Consider the following 8,515-nt stretch of genomic DNA (forward strand, 5'->3'; position numbering starts at 1 on the left):
TAATGGACTAAGCCTCTAAAATTGTAAGAAAGTCTCTATTATATGCTTTCCTGTTTAAGAGTTGCCGAGATCATAGTGTCTCTTCTCAGCAATAGAACTTTGACTAAAACTGCCATAAGCTAATGACATACCAGTGGATAGATACAAGCAAATATATAGATATATACATTTCAATTCTTGTAAGTGATGTCTCAGTAATAATGTAATAAATGCAGTTATACCCAGAGTTCTTTTAAAGAAAGGATATATGCATCAGCGTTAAAGTATTTTTAGGTATTTATCAGAGATAACTTAGTAACAAATTTAGAATAATACAATTTTCTTTTGTTTTGTGTTGGTTTCGACTATTTATCCTGGAACTTGCTGTGTAGGCAAGGCTGACCTTGAACTCACAGAGATCACATTGCTTCTGCCTCTTAAGCTACCACACCTGACATTACCCAAAGATTTTTAAGAAAGTTTGTCTGAATGAATATCCTCTAAGATAAGTCTAAATCCAAACAATGGCTCTTCTCAGAGTTGCTGAACCAGTGTTTCATTCAAAAGCCCTCTTCTTTCCTAATGTTTTGGAGGGAAAGCCCCTATTTAGCTCATTCTTTGGGATGCCCTTCAGAGCTATTGCATAACAGGAATGCTAGCATCACATGGAGGAGCTCTCAGTTGTTCATGAGCCTCATCAGCACAAAGGTTTATTTGCTAACCGTTTGGTAGGTTTTCACAGATGGGTAATTCTTCTGATGACAACCATATTCTCCTTTAAACCATCCAACTAAAACAAAGCAGGGAGACGAGAGACTGTTTAAACATGTTTAGTAGTAATATTCCAACCCAACTGGATAATACGAGTGTTCTTTCAGTAATTTTTATATTTGTATGTGTGAGGTGTGTGTGTGTGTGTGTGTGTGTGTGTGTGTGTGTGTGTGTGTGTGTGTGTGGTTGTTCAGAAGAGAAAGCTTCAGGAACCACTTCTCTCTTTCCACCAAGAGAGTTATTGGAACTGAACTCTCTGATCCTTAGTCTTGGCAGATATGACCTGCTTAACTGTCTCTCTGACCAGACCTCCTAACTGTGTCCAGCCACAGCATATCTTGAAACTTCTCTTTTTAGTCTTCTAGGACATAGTGTCTTGTTTTATCTTCAAGAAATATAGAATAATTCCCAGTTGCTCAATGTTGTTGTTTTGCAATCTTATCTTTTCTGTTATCTTAAGTCAGAAAGTATTTATGAGTAGGACTTAGAGAACATTTAATCTGACCTCCTAAGTAGATAAAAATCTTAAAATCAGAGATTCCACAGATGACTAAGTTAACATACCAGGAAGAAGCCTCTGTTTTTCTAATAAGAGTCTTGCTGCTTGTCCATTTATAGCAAACTGTCACTTCGGGAACAGGTAATGTCTCTCTCATGCATTCATGATACATAGGACTAAGAGCTTACGCTCTAAGCCCACAACATCTGGCAATTAAGGACAAATGATTGATACCTTATTTTTCTTAAATTAATAATTTATATTATTTCCCTATTGCTAATCATAGTTTTCTTATATTAGAAGTACAATATCTGTAATGTATTTACATAGCTTCCTTTTGTTTTTGGTTGTTTTTTTAAATGTAGATCCTGTCTTAAAGGAAATCATTGTACGTTATAAAGTATTGACTCATCATGGTAGACAGAATAATAAACTCCCCCACCTGGAGATGCTCACATCCAAATGCCTCACACTGGGGAATAAATTATACCACATGGGAGAAAGTAGGCAACTAAGGTTGCAGATAGAATTAAAGTTTCTCATCAATTATCTCAGGATTTCTGAGCAAGCTCAATGCCATATAAGCAGAGTCTGTATAAAAGAGAGAGACAAGGCAGTTCCAGTGGATAGACTCAATACACAATCTATACCTGTAAAGAATTTAAAAAGAACCCGAGGCAGCTTCATGAAAAGCCTTGGCACCAAGCTGCTGCATCAAAGAATGTGCAACGCTTCTAACATCCTGGCAAAAAAAGAGAATAAAACGCTCTAGAAATGTACATCGCCTGTGGACAATTTTAACTCAATGAATGAGACACATTTAAGTTTTTCTGAATGGCATTTAAAACAATAAATGTATTATAATATTTTTATTAATTATGTAGTATGCATTGTAATATGTATATTGTTTTAAATTATTGAATTAGTGGTTGTTATAGTAGCCATAGAAAACTAATGAGGTTTTTTTGGTGTTTGTTTGTTTTGGGATGTTTGTTTGTTTGCTTGCTTGAGAAATTTTTTATGTGTAGCCTTGGCTGTCCTGGAACTCACTCTATAGGCCAGACTGGTCTTGAACTCACAGAGATGTGCCTCTGCCTCTGCCTCTACCTCTGCCTCCTGGGTGTTGGGACCCAGCTGGTGAGCTTGTATCTAGAGATATAAACAGAGAATTTCCAAAGTCACTTTGTGTCCTCATGTCCTATGCGCAGGTGCAGATAGGTACAACCCTTAAAATGGGACAGATGCAGCAGAGGAACCTCATTTCATTGGCTAATATTTACACACACAGATACACACACACACACACACACACATACACACACACTTCGATTACTATTCATTATATTGGACAGCTCAGCCTGGATCATAATTAAATATTTTTCTCTTTGTCATGTCAAAGATCCAAAAGACAATACTGAGCTGAATCAGAGACATGCCTCTGCCTGACCTAAACTGGAGCTGTTTAGTAAACTGTGTTCTGTCAATAGCTGATGAAGCTGCGGGGGTGTGGCATTGGCACCGTCAATAGATGCAACAGAAGAAGACAGCTACCAGCCAGAAGATCATGGTTTGAAGCTGAAGTCCTCTGCTCAGCCTAGGCTGCAGCGAGGGCAGGTGATTCCAGCCTGCAATCTGCTCTCAATGGGAACGGGCCGTGACACCAGACAAGGATGTCATCACGGGTCAGAACAGGAAGCAGTTGCCTGTTCCCTCCGATCTGGGGAACTTGTGTAACAGCTCTGCTCTTTGCTCTTGTTATATTTCTCACATTGATTGTTATTCTATTTAGCTGGGCCCTGACCTTTGGAATTTTTCACAGAAATTTGAAAAAAAGAAAAGCAAAATGATTAAGAAGACTGAAACAATAGCAGACTTTTAGTGTTTAGATTTTGTTAAGGAGACAGAATCTCATAGCACAGGCTGGCCTCAAACCTCCTAAGAAGCTGGGAAAGACCTTGAACTCCTAACTCTCCTGCCTCTGTCCCTCAAGTGCTGGCACTACACACATGCTCTCCAATGCCTGCCAAGAGTTTAGATTTTGATTTGAAGTTTAAAATACACCTGTGCATATTATAGATAATGAAGTCCAGTTACGTTTGATGATTTGTTTTTCTGGTGACTGTGGAACTTTAGTTATTTACTCCTCACTTGTAGAATAATAATGAAGTTTCTCTCACTGCAGGGTCTCCCACCTTCAGACACTCTCCATCCTCACAGTGACACACAGGTTCAGACTCTCCCAGATTTCCTACACCAATCATACAACAATATGATCATAGGGCAGTTAGCATGTGCCAGGCCCTTCTGTAAGCATGTAATAACACACTCCTCTCCAGAAACCATCAGATGATGCAGGTGAGGCTGGCAAACACAGAGACAGCTTCATCGAACTAGACTGAGACACATACACCGCCTTTATCTTCCTTTCTGAAATCATTGTTTAAATATCAATACCTCATTCCTCCTATTCCCTTTCCTTCCTCCAACTCCTCTCATGAGCCTGCTACCCCAGCCCCCATGAGCTCCCTGCCAAATCCTGGCTTCTTTTCCTTTAATTGTTATTGGGTCACACACTAAATAGTGCAGTGTTGCTTGTATGCATATGATTTCAAGACTGACCATCTCATGTTGGATCACCAAATGGGAGCCCACCCCTGGGACGACTCCATCTTCTGATAATATAGTTGGCAGCACAATCCCTTTACCTGAACTTAACTATGTAACTAACATCTCTCTCTAGACAATGCTCCCAGCAACCTCCATCTCTTACCTGCATCAAATTGTAAGCACACTCATCATCTCTCTTAGAAACCATCAAACTTAGATAGTTTCTGCTCAAACTTATTCCTAATGCATCCCGTTACAGAATAGGGAGCCTGCCCATCTCTCCTGCAGACACAGAGCTGATATGGGTTAACCATACCTGCTTCCTGAAATGAACTTTTAGGGAGACTCTCCTTTTCTCTCCCTTGTGCCTGCGCATAGTTGGGCATTACTTTTTGATGGCATAACAACACACCATGACCCAGGAAACTTAGAAGAAAGAGTTTTGGGACCTCATCTTTCTAGAAGGTTACACTCCATAACAGTCGTGTTAGGGAGCCTAGTAACAGGCAGGAAGATATGGTGCTGGGGCAGTAGTTAAGAGCTTACTTATGACCCACATGCACTAGGTAGAGAGACACAGAGAGACACACAGACAGGCAGAGGAACAGCGAGGGCTTTTGAAATCTCAAATCTCACCCCCAGTGACGCACCACCTCCAACAACGCCACATCTCCCAGTCCTACCCATACATCTCCACACCTGAGGATCCAGCATTCAATATTTTAGCCTGTGGCAGTGATTCTAATTCCAGCCACCACAGGTGTACATATGATTACAATTAGATGTGTTATGGGAAGGGGCAGGTACAGTAGAACAATGGCTATGTGACCAAAACTATCAATCAAAGTAGGGAACTGTCCTTACCTTATATTTAGCAACCAAACACCTCTTTCTCCTGAACCCCATAAAAAGAAATTCCAGTTAAAAGTCAGGTCCTGTGAGTACCCGCATACATGTGGCCTGCTACCTTGCAGTGGACTCTGATCTTTTCTATTGCTTTGCTTAAAATGAAATTTCTCTTCTATTATTCCACATCTCTGTATGATTTTTTTTTGTGTAAGAGGTCAAGAACCTGAAAACACCCAGTGTGGACACCAACCACCCATAACATTAATAACACCATTTTATTAACTTTTAATGGAGAAGCTGGGGCATTCGGGATATATGTAACATTCCAAGATTACACAGCTAGGAACATGCAGAGCCAGGATAAAATCTTCCTGACCATTTTTGGTATCCATTTCTACAGCTTTATTATGACATACACCAGTGGTCATCAGTAATAGGCTGGATGCTAGTCAATTGGTTAGCATTCCAGTTTGTCTCTCTATTGCTATGATAAAACACTGACCAAAATCAACTTGGAAGGGCGCCTCTTACTTGGCTTACACTTAATTATCACTGCCCATCATTGAGGGAAGTCAGCACAGGAACTCAGGACAGGAACCTGGAGGCAGGAACTGAAAGCAGAGACTAGAGGAATGCTGTTTATTGACTGCTGTCCCATTGTTCACTCAGTTTGCTTTGAGTATACAACCTAGGACCACCTGCCCAGGGACAACACTCCCTTTGTAGGCTGGGCCATTCCACATCAGTAGTTAATCAAGAAAATATCCCACAGACTTGTCTACAGGGCATTGTGGTGGAGGCATTTTCTCAGTTGAGTTTCTTTCTGGATGACTCTAGTTGACAAAAACCCAATCAGCACAGTTAGTTACTACATTATAGAACAATATAGCTAACTTAATAATATAATGAGAGTTAAAGTATTCCTTAGAACAAACATTCTAAGTAATAAAACCAACAAAATATCCTTATTAATGATGAGAGGGACTGATGTTTCTCCTTCTAAAATCTCAGATAGGGTGTGTAACACACAGCAGGCCTATAGAGATAATATGTGGTGCTGATGCCTTGTGTGGGTAAACAAAATTACCATGCATTGTTTAATGCTCATTGTTTAATGGCTCAGAATAATCACGCTAAGTCATATAAATGCAGCGACCACTCATCTCCACCCATCTCTGCCTGGCTCACATTCCTGTCCCCAGCATGCCTACTTTTGACATTGTTCAAACCCTCTCACCAAGTGCTCCTACATAATTCCACAGGCTGTCTATTCAATAAACTTTTGTTTCTGTTTCCTTCCACAGAAAATATACCTTTGTTAAGACAATCTGGTGGCTGGAGAGATGGCTCCACAGTTAAGAGCACTTTGTTCTTGCAGAGGATCCAGGTTTGATTCTCAGCACCCACAGGGCCGATTGTAACTGTCCACAACTCTAGTTCCAGGGGATTCAATATCCTCTTCTGACTGCCGCAGGCAACAGATATTTACCTGGTGCTCAGATATACATGCAAGCAAAATACACTCAAACAAAAATAAATAGATAAATAAATCTAAAAATAAAATAAAAAATGTAACCATGCATGTTGGCATATGCCTGTAATCGAAGTCTTTGGTAAACAGAGACAGGTGAGTCTCTAGCCTAGTCTACAAAGTAAGTTCCAGTCTAGCATGGTCTACAGAGTGAGTTCCACGGGAGCCAGATCTACACAGAGAAACCGTGTCTCAGAAAAGAAAAACAAAGACTGTTCAAGTTCCCTTGAAACTCTGCAAGAACCCATCTCTTCCTGCCTACTACTTGATAAAGTCACTGTGTCATGTAATACCTAAGCCAGCACTGGCACCAGATGCTTACAGGGCTCAGAAGTAATAAGACTCAGAGAAACAGGAGTAGCAGACCTTATGGGAAATCAGAGATCACACATCTCACTCTACACATGATTGACACTATAGTGACTAGTTTATATGTACCAGAATCTGCATTTTTAGGGAAATCTTAAAATTGTGTATATTCAGGTAGCTTTGATATGCTTCTCACAGCTTGTACCTCTGCTCTATGAGTAATCACTCCCTCGTGCAGCTAAGAGGTCAATTCAGCCATCCTTAGCTCTACACAAAGGCATGTCACATCTTACCACATATACATCAGAGATCAGACCTTTTCCATGCTCAAGTTATGGGACTCAAAAATGCATAGATTCACTTGTAGCAATTAATGTTAATGGGTGTTAGAAGAGTCTGTGCATTACCTGCATTTAGTTATTTAATAGGCCAGGGAAGAAATGCCCAGAGAGGTAAGCAATCTGTTTAATATGCTCCCCACAGGGAAAAGGCAACCTTCCATCCTTGATTGTGTTGTTGCACAAAGGTATTAAAAGTAATTATCCTTATTACATTGTTTACTTGCTTTCCCTTGAATTGTTTTAATCTCTTCCCCAATACCCAGAATCTTTGTGAGGGTCAAAATTGTGTCCATTCACTCTTGCATTTCCAGTGTCTCAGACTTCTCATAACAAAGGACTGTCATTCCTCCTACAACAGTCACATATTGCCATAGCTACCCAAAAAGTAAAGAGTCCTACTTTCCACTGTGATATTTCCCTATTTTGCAATTGACTTATAGCTTAGGGACTCGGCTTGCAGAATAATTGTGGGGTGTGGGTGGGACATGGAAGGGAAGCTTCTTCTTTGGGTCTTGTGGAGTGAACTGAATTAAGCCTTCTGCCTGGGAAGCCACACCAGCTCGATTGGGATGCCAACTCTCTTCTTTAGCAGGTCACTGTAGCAGGTAACATGGGCTACAATTTCCTTGTTGGTAATGACAGCTCTCCATATCAATGGCTTCTTTGTGTACTGAACAAACTCATAGAATCTAACAACTCCTCCTTATACACCGAGCACTGTCATAGATAACTTTTTGTGTCCACATGGTCAGGCTACAGTGACTTGATATTTGATCAACACCTGCCTAGACATGGCTATCAAAGGTTTGTTTGCATATGATTAACATCTATATCAGTTGACTGAGTGAAGCTCATCACCCTTGTAGCTGTGGTGGGGCTTCTCCAATCAGGGAATTCTGTTCTGAATTGCAAAATCAACAATGCCCCCTGTGATTCCAAATCTAGCCCCCTCCCTTCTCTCTGTCTCCCTTTCCCCTACCCCCCTGTCTGTCTCTTCCTTGCACTATCTCATTCACTCTCTCTTCTTAATATTCACACGCAATACATCTTCACTCTAGCCACTTGTTTCTCTAAAGTATGCTGATTAATATGGATGGTCTTACATCATGGGATGCAAAGTGAAATATCACAACTGAGATATCCTTGATTCCATGATCAAATTAATTAGATGTTATTGGTACCTCCTCTGATTAAAAAAAAAAACCATTTCCCCTGAGAACACAAGCAAGGGATTGCAGAACTCCACCAACTTGCTTCCAATTATGTATTTATGGCTAAGATAGATTTTGCAACTAGAATCACAACTTCCCTTCTCCATTTTGCTGAAGAGAGATCAAGAGTGGAGGGGAAAGCTCAAGGAAAAGCTTGGATGACAATTAATATTTAATCATGAAACTCTCTAAAGACTTGGGTCCTCCCCTTTGATGTCCCCATCGATTTTTTTTTTTTTTTTTTTGGTTTTTGGAGACAGTGTTTCTCTGTGGCTTTGGAGACTGTCCTGGAACTTGCTTGGTAGTCCAGGCTGGTCTCGAACTCACAGAGATCCACCTGCCTCTGCCTCCCGAGTGCTGGGATTAAAGGCGTGCGCCACCAACGCCTGGCTCAGATTCTTATTGTAGTCACAGGAAG

Source organism: Mesocricetus auratus, unplaced genomic scaffold, assembly GCF_017639785.1.
Source record: "Mesocricetus auratus isolate SY011 unplaced genomic scaffold, BCM_Maur_2.0 Super-Scaffold_100008, whole genome shotgun sequence".
In the NCBI taxonomy this organism is placed as follows: Eukaryota; Metazoa; Chordata; class Mammalia; order Rodentia; family Cricetidae; genus Mesocricetus; species Mesocricetus auratus.